This window comes from Grammomys surdaster, unplaced genomic scaffold (assembly GCF_004785775.1).
Source record: "Grammomys surdaster isolate TR1022 unplaced genomic scaffold, NIH_TR_1.0 65, whole genome shotgun sequence".
Taxonomy (NCBI): Eukaryota; Metazoa; Chordata; class Mammalia; order Rodentia; family Muridae; genus Grammomys; species Grammomys surdaster.
The window spans coordinates 334224-343772 of NW_021604567.1; positions in this window are offsets into that span (position 1 = coordinate 334224).

Below are 9549 nucleotides of genomic sequence, written 5' to 3' on the forward strand. Positions count from 1 at the left end.
GGGAAGGCTGGCAGGGGTCCCTGTTAGGGGTCCTGGTCTCTGACATCCTTCAGTTTTGCTCCCTTGAGTATTTTGTTGCTCCTTCTAAGAAGGACCGAATCACCCCCACTTGGTCTTCCTTCTTTATGAGCTTCATGTGGCCTGTGAGTTGCATCTTGGGCAGAAAATGCCATTTTTATCCAAACCTCTTCTCTCCCTCTTTTGCTCTCATGGGACTTAGGTCTGTGTCATCTCTTTTCTGCTTACTCCTCTTCCTCATCATGTCTTTTACCCTTCAAATTCATCTTAGAGTCAGCTTCCCAGAAGACTGAAACCAACAGAGAATGTATTGAAAGCACTGAAAGAAAACATAGCTGCAACCTTATAGTAAAATATGGCCATGAGCTTGAACCATTTACCATTTGCCTGGAAAGGATACCACCTTAAGTGGCGTTGTGGGTCTGTGACACCAAAAACACTGAAATTGCTGAAGAATTCTTCTTTAGTTACCTTGAAAACACTCTCAGTGGTCAGAAAAACTCTAAGAAATGTGATGATACTATAGCTAACAATTCCTCACTGGATGTCAAACTAAAATGTATGCATAGATACACACACTTACATGTACATATAAATATATATGTATATATAGATGCATATATAATATATAACCTCTAAACCACTCAAATATCATCAATAATAAAACAGAAATTATTCTGATAAATTCATATAATACTATAATGCCCATACCAGTTTATTTAAAAAACTCAAAAAAAAAACCCTGTACGATTACATTGAAAAATTCAATCCCATCACCTGAAAAAAATAACCAGAAACAAAAAATTTAAAATTCTATATAAAATTTTCATGTCATCAAAACAAACAAAACGTTGTTACACAATTCAAATTTTACAGTACTGGTGGCCATTAGCAAACAGAGGCACCTTCAAGGAAAGGGTATGATACCTGCTCCTGGAGTGAGGATTTTGTGTTTTGTTTTGTTTTGTTTTGTTTTGTTTTGTTTTGTTTTGTTTTGGGTGAGCTATGTTCTGGTTATTCTGGATGGGAGTCTTTGTATGCACTATAAAACTCATGCTAGATACTTCCAAGTTGTGCACATGTGTACATTCGTGTATACAGAATGTAATGCTCAAATATGATAATTCTAGAAGCAAAAATACTTAGCATAACTTTTACTGAACAATACCTTTTAATTATCATTTTAAAAATATTGTCCAGTCAATATTTGCAAGAGATTCTGATTTGAAAGCTTTCTTCAAATCAGTATTTACCAGCGCCTCAAATTGGGGCACTTTCTCAGAACGACACTTCCCAACAGGCTAAGAAATACTTTTAATCAAATATTTTGCTTTTCAATGTAGCCAATAGTCTATATAAATACAGAGAAGTGGCTGCCTCCAACCTGAGCTTGGAGAACATTTTCCCAAACAAAATGGCTACAGGTTTTTTTTTTTTTTTAGTTGAGAGGCTTTTCCTGAATGAAAATGAGTAATTTGAATTTAATAGGATTTCAACATAAGCTACACATACCAATGTATATTTTCTCTTTCACTTGTGTTTATCACATAAGATAAGCTACAGACCAATTTTATGTAGCTGTTTTATATGCAAATAAGAGGTTATTTTTGCCTCTTTTCAGTTTTATGAGAACCAGGCAAAAGAATTTCAAATAATGTCATTTTCTACCACAGTTGAAGAACTGACTTTTCTGTTCAGTTCATCCTGTTTTCTGAAAGCACCTTTATCTCTTTGACATCAGCTAGAAAAGATTTAAACATAAAAGTTTGAGAAGCCAGTACAATTTTATAAATACATCATTTCAAAGTGGAATACGTTCATCTTAGCTTTGGCACTTAACTAGAAATGATCACTGGACTCCTGTCCCCCTTATAAATAAATGCTGGGGCCCTGACAAGAGCAATGATGAAAGATTCTATGACAGTGGAACTCAGGTCCATGATGGAACCTGCATCTGTCTTCTTAGGATGGGTTATGAGAAAATCCTACTGGCCAGGACCAGGATACTAACAGTATTAAGAATATTTTGACATAAGCAGACTTCAGATACTAATACAGAGTTTTTGATTTTGGCAAGATGGCTAAAAGGACCTGTAGGTCTGACAGAGCTGATACAGGGAGTATGATAATGATGCAAAGCAGAGATGCTCCAGCAGGGATAAGATGTGCCTTGGCCAGTGGCACATTAAAGGATCCAACAACCGGTAGGGCTGAGTCTCAAGTAAGCAGGTGGTTTTGTTGTTGCTTTTATTATTGTTGTTGCCATTGTTATAAATGCCTAGGAGCAGACAAAGCAAAGTATGGTCATTGTGGGGAGAAGGCAATAGGCTGACAATGGGTAGGCAGTCCATGCAGAACTGGAGAGTAGAATGGGGGGAAAGTAATTTAGTAAAGCTTTTATCATAAGATGCACAAAAGGTAGCAAAATGACACAAAGTTCTAAATGGGGCTGATCTCCAATGTAAAACAAAACCTGTCCATAAGAACTTTAGTAAAAGGCTACCGAATTGCTCCCAGCATGTCTTACCACATGCTGTTTACTGGGGCTCTTCAAATGACCCCTGTAGTGGCAGATGCAATAAAGGTACACAGGTGGATTAGTGAGAACCTCAGCTGTGAATTTTGGAATGTGGTTAAGAGGAAGTCATTCAAAGACAGGGTATATATAAACTGGAAAAGATAGGTCATGGTTAGCTTCAGTGTCATCCTTTGGGGAATAGAAAATATTGTGGACCCATAGCTGTGGTAAAGACTGACTGTACAGTGACTATCATAGAGTTAGAGCTCCTGAGATGTACTCTTCACTTTATGTCCCCATATCCAAAGATGTCCTTCAACTTGGAAGAGTTGGGACAAGTAAGGAACACTGTGCCCATGACAATGATTAATATTCACTAAGTATTTATTCCGTAAAAATCACTGTTTTAATATTTTGGGGTGATGGTGGTGGTGGTGGTGGGGTGTGTGTGTATGTGTGTGTGTGTGTGTGTGTGTGTGTGTGTGTGTGTGTGTGTATGTAATGTCTGTCTGTCTGTCTGTCTGGTTGGTTGGTTGGTTGGCTGGCTGGCTGGCTGGCTGGCTGGTCGGTTGGTTGGTTAGTTGGTTGGTTGGTTGGTTGGTTGGTTGGTTGGTTGGCTTTTTTTATACACAGTCTCAGGGAACTCAGGCCAGCCTCCAACTTGCTATATAGCTGAAGATGACCATGAACTTTTGATCCCCCGCCCCACCTCCTTCCAAGTGCTAAGATTATAGGCATGCACCACTATACTGTCTGATACACCTAGTGCTGGTGATTGAAATAGGACTTTTCTATGCTAATCAATCACCAATTGAGCTACAAGCCCAGCCCATTGTCTTAACTTCTTTCTGCATTGTGTCACTTAATCCTCTTCATCATTTAATGCAACTAGTGGCATCAATCTACATACAGACGCTGAAAAACAAAAACCTCCTTGACTTGCTCAAGGTTGCATATCAACTAGTAACAGTTCCAGGACTGGAACCCAGGTGTGAAGTCCAGACCAATGGTCTATTAAACACAGCACCATATTCCTCTATGGGAATAAAAAATAGAGAAAGCTATAGAAGACAAAGAACTGGTCCAATAGATTCCTATTTAGAACACCAATGACAGACCACAATGGAGCATGGAGAAAAAGTAGTCCATCTGTCCCAGCAAATTTTTTTATAGAATTGATTCTAGAAATCATTTTCCAGATTGCTCTTGGCATGAAACTCTGTCTTCGCATACATGGCATGGCAAGGAGTTCAAGGCCAGAGACTTCATGTAATCATTGTGAACAATGCTGCCATATGGCCAGCCTTGCTGCTGGATGAAGTGTGCTTAGAGACAACTAGTCTTTGTATCATTTCCTTCTGATCTGTGAATCCCAAAGATAGCCAAATTCCATGTATTCAATACTAGTATAGCCTACCCACAGAAACTTTCAGTATCAACTTATGCCCCCCAAGGAGTTGGAAAATTGAATGTGGATTCCAAAGGCATCTGTTTAAAAATATTTTCAATGGTGATTCATAGAGCAAAAATAGAAGGGGAAACAGAACATGCTGACACAGGCAGTGTAGCACGGTGTGCTTGGAACACTTTGATATGATTCTTGTCAGTTTTTCTTAAGGAAAGCATGTTCATGATAGATAAATTAGAACAATGTTTTAAAATATTACCATGAAGAGGTGATCGTTATATATGCTTTATTGTTTGACCTTCCAAAATGTTATCCTTACTACTCATTTAACGTTTAAGACAAATAGAAATCCGTTTAGCATTCTTACAGTGTACTGTGTAACTGCTTTCTCACTTATCAATATCATTCACATCATCCTATGTTCCATAGAGTACTCTATATTTTAGAGATTTACCTTTTTATCTATTGTATGTGAGTGTATGTCACACACACAGATGGCCACAGAAGCCAGAAGAGGATCCCTGGAACTGAGCCTTACAGGAGGTTGTGAGACTCTAAGCGTGGGTGGTGGGAACAGAACTCAGATCCTGTGTTAAAGAAGTAAGCACACTTAACCACTAAACCATCTCTTCAGCCCTATAGTGCTATGTTTTAAATGTTTATTTCAATTTTCTTATTTTATTAATTTACATAATTTGTTTCATCAGCTCTATTGTTGGGTATCTTAGTTCTTATTATCATTACTTGTTAGCATATATTACATTTATGTATTATTTATTTTGCCACATATACTTATTAGTATTTAGATTCCACTTTGCCTTGCAACTCTACATTCAGAAATTTAATTTTAATATTTCTAAGACATGACTCTTTTAGCCAAGATTTAGCTGGAGTTCATAACATTCATGACCTTCCTGCCTCAGTGTTTTGCAAGCTAGAATAACATTAGCCAGCACATTTGGCCTAGTTTATAATTGTCATGTAGTTATATTGTATGCACAACTCACAAAGTGTGAATTCATCATTTAGCAACATGTTTTAAAAAGACTTAAAAACAACCCTTTCAAGCTGAAGGGGTTTGCAACCCCATAGTAAGAACAACAATATCAACCAACCAGACTCCCCAGAGCTCCCAGGGACTAACCACCAACCAAGGAGTACATACTGAGTGACCCATGACTCTAGCCGCATATGTACCAGAGGATGGTCTTGTCGGGTAGGGTATCAATGGGAGGAGAGACCTTTGGTCCTGTGAAGGCTCGATGCCCCAGTGTAGGGGAATTAGTGGAAGGGCAAGGAGGTGGCAGTGGGTGAGTGGGTGGGGGAGCACCTCATAGAAGCAGCGAAAGGGAGATAGGGTAGGGGGTTTCATGGGGGGGAACCATGAAAGGGGATAACATTTGAAATGTAAATAAAGAAAATATCCAATAAAAAAAAGGAAAAGACAATCCTTTCTAAGAATTACAGAAATATTTGTGAAAACATTCCTCTGGTAGTTCTATGGCATTGTGCTAGCACCAGCAAACACCCAGCTCTAGCAAACAGCTAGAACCAAAAACTATTTATATTATGATTCATAAAAGTAGTAAAATTACAGTAAAGTAGCAACTGAAATAATTTTATGTTTGAAGGTCACTACAACATGAGAAACTATACTTAAAGGGTCAAATAATTAGGAAGGTTGAGAACCAGTCCTCTATGGAGTTTGTTGTAGTGTTTTTCATTTAACACTTTTCAAATTGTACTCATAATCTTGATAAATCAGATATTAAAAACTAACAGTTTGTTTTCTAAAACAATACAGAGATGAATCTGCATTGTTGCAGAAAGCCCCTGCAGAATATAAACAAATCAAGGTAGCATACATCTGAGTTTCTTTTATAAAATAAAGGGATATGTTTGCATTTCCTTCACCGTTGATACAAGTATACTACATAGAAACACAGAAATGTGACCTCTGGTATTGACCTCCAAGCTGGACTACCTTTCTTTAACAAACGTGTTCATTTCCCTCCACAGATGTTAGCACCGGCTTCAGTTCCAGGTGTAGAAGACAACACTGCACCTTCCAGTCACCTCACTCTGGTTTAGATCCAACCATTTCCCTAGCTTCATATGCTTCTTTATTGCACCCCTTGGTCAAAAAGAGAAAAATAAACACTTCACCTGCTACTACTACCAATTTGCAAAGCATGTAATTTGACTTACAGAGAGCTAAAGGGTTTTTTTTTGTAATAGCAGCTAAAAATCTGTCATGTTCTGCACAAATTACAAGGCCTTAACAAGATGCTATATGTCTTTTCCCTTTGCTGATTTTATTTCTAATCCAATTTTTTTTGAGGTCATACAATGCCTTCACGATTAAACATTAATAACTTTAGCATCTATTCATTCTTCCGTGGCCACCTTTTAGCTTTCTGTCAACGATAGCACCAGCCTCTAGTTTCAGATGTTTTTCCCCTTGGAAGAATCAGTTCATGACAGTACTTAACAGCCACTCAGTTAGCAAAGAGCCCTAAGACGAGATAGCGGACAAGTTAATGGTGTAACAAATCAGGTGTTAAGCTAAATGGTCAGTTTGCACAGTACGCTATTATTGCTTTGTTGAACCCAACTTAAAGATTTACAGCAGTTACATTTTATTCCAGGTACAAGATGCACAAATGAAATACAGAGGGGTGCAGGTTTGTCTTATGCGGCTTTCATTAAGAACCCAATTGCACGGCAAAGTCAGTTAGAATATATCTCGTTCCGTGTGACAGCCAATTTTCCACCGAGATTGGAAACTCTGGGAGCTTTTTAATCCTTGATCTCACTCTGAGAGTCCAAGAGATGGGAGTTAGAGCATTTTTAAAATTGTTTAAACCGAAGCTTCAGCGGTAACGAGCATTTGTCCCTGACTGCTGAACAATGGAACTTTGTGGAAGAGTGGAACATGGCTGTGGTGCTGAATTCCCTTTGATGAGGAAACTGTCTGGGAAATACTTATTGCCAAAATTAGCACGGTACTTTTTTTTCTGGTGGATTTTTTTTTCAGAGAAGATATATAGCGTTATAAATGTGTTTGTTACCAAAATAACTTGCAACACAAGAAGTTTGACCAGTTTAGCCCACACAGCTGACCATGACTCACTTCACAGGGATTGTTTGTTTGGATTTTGCTTTTGTGGTTAAGGTTTGTTTTGTTATGTTTTGTCTGCTATGTTGCAAGCAGTTTCAAACCTTTCTCTAGGCAACAGCAGGTACCAGGTCCTTATGGACATCCCATGCCTGTAAAGAAGACAGATTTAAAAAAAAAAAAAACCAGTAACTATATGAGGCAAGACGATCACCAGTAATAGAAAAATTCTTCAGTAAAGTTGCTCGAGAAGATTGGCAGTGAGGACTCCACTACTATTGCAAACCATTGGAAGTTTGATGTTTGGAGAATTGTCAAAATCAATCAGGGGTTTCATGGGTGGAAGGAATGCTAAGTACTTCACTGAACACATATGAAACACCTTCTGTAAACGCTCACTGAGTTGCTTGTAACTCTTTAGTTTCTCTTAGTAAACCTCTCTATTAGGAAGAACTGTAACAGATCAAAGCCTAAGGTTTAACCGTGGGGTACTTAGCCTGCTCAGTGCCCCCACTCTACGTACAAAACATTTTTAGAGTAGTAGCCACAACCACAATGAGAAAGGTCACAGTAGCTGGGGTTGGAAATAATTGCTTGGTGCAGATCTATAAAAAGCTATTAAGTCAGTCCTCAGAGGATGCCGTGTTTTTCTATGAAGCTCTGCATCTCAGCTCACTATCGTTTAAGATATTTATGTCTACAGTTTCAGAACTGCAAACTGACTTTTAATTTCTTTAGTGACACTAACCACAACTGCGTTTTGTGTGTGTGTGTGTGTGTGTGTTTGCGCGTGCGCGTGCACAAGAGAAAGAGAGAGAGAGAGAGAGAGAGAGAGAGAGAGAGAGAGCAGCTGTGTGTAATGGCATCTAAAAACTAGACTGATGACTTGCAAGCCAGCAATTGAGAAAAAATATACTCCATATATTTGTTTTAGTACTTTTTTTCTTTTATAAAATAAAGACGGGATTTAAAGCCAGCACAAATGTCCAGATTTCATTGTCATAGTGAAAGAAATGTCCTTAAATGTTTTAGACCCTTAGGAAGCTTGTTCAATGGGTGTGTAAAAGCAAAGCAGAAAGAAAACCCATGGTAATTTCTTTTGCTAAAAGGGCAACCACTCTAATGAGGCCTTAGAAAGTTAGTCATGAAACTGTCATCATCCACCACAAATGATCCCTCAGTATCTCTACATGGACTCTAAGATCATTGAAGGGAGACATAACCGTTTTTTCTTCCTTATAGCTATAGGCATGAACTCAGGCATCATGTTGGGAAAATCTATATTGTGTGTTGGGAGAGACAATAGCAGGGAGTGTCAATAGGGAAGAGTCACCAAACACTGTATTTATAATGTAAAGGCACACTTCAAGAAAGAAAACAGTGACTCTCGTGAGATGAACTGCTTACACGTGTTGGGCTAAAGCTCCCACTACCTTGAGAAAACCAAAGGGGAAAATGCTATAATGAGAGGAATGACAGTGGTTGTCCATCGGCATTCACAAGCGTACTGACTCCATGGAGCTTTGAGCATACCAACTTCCTCAGGCTTTAGAGTCTTTTATGTAAAATGATACAGGATTTGTAAAGAAACTGTTCATCAATTCCTGTATAATTTCATGTCATAGATATCTTACAATACTTAATACTACATAAATGCTACATAAACAGTTGCTCTACTGTTTTTTAGAGAGTGATAAAAGGAAAACCAAATATTTTTAACCTATAGTTGACTACATTTGTTCATGTAGACTCCTGTGGTTACAAAGGGCTAATTTCAAGCATCATAATTTATTATAGAGAGTAGCTATTAAGGCTTAAAAGTGAAATGTCCCCCAGGAAATGGAACAACTGGTCTCTAGCCCTTGGTACTGTTTGGGAAAGTTGTGAGCCACTGGAACAGTTGTCTAGTTAGAAAAAGTGGGTTTCTATGGGAAGTTCTTGAAGGTCAGAACCACTGTGATTCTGTTCAGACCATTCTTCCTGATGTGTTTATACGTGAGATGCATCAGCCAAATGCTTCTTCCTATTGGTATGCTGCCATGTTTTCTACAGCACAATGGACTGTCTTGGCCTGGAAACAAAACCTTGTAAGTTTCTCTTGTCCAATATTTGGCTATAACAATATGAAAGCTACCTGACACAGAATGAAATGAAGAAACTGTTTTATCTCAACACCAATTTAAATATTAAGAAATGTGTTTCAGTAGAAGAGTAGACAATTATGACTCAAAGGTTCACCAAAATGGACATATAATAAGCAATTTAGCCTATAAAACAGATTAAAAGTGTTTAATCAGGTGAGAGCCACATGATCTGATCGTGACTTTGATTTTTCCTGAACTGACGGTAGATTAACTTCTTACACAGAAGATTGTAACCACAAAAGGTCCTTCTGAGCAGAGCCTAAGTAAAGGGTAACATCTCTCGCCTTGTTCTGAGCAACCACAGAAGCCAGGGCATCCAGCAGCCATACAATGACATGTCACC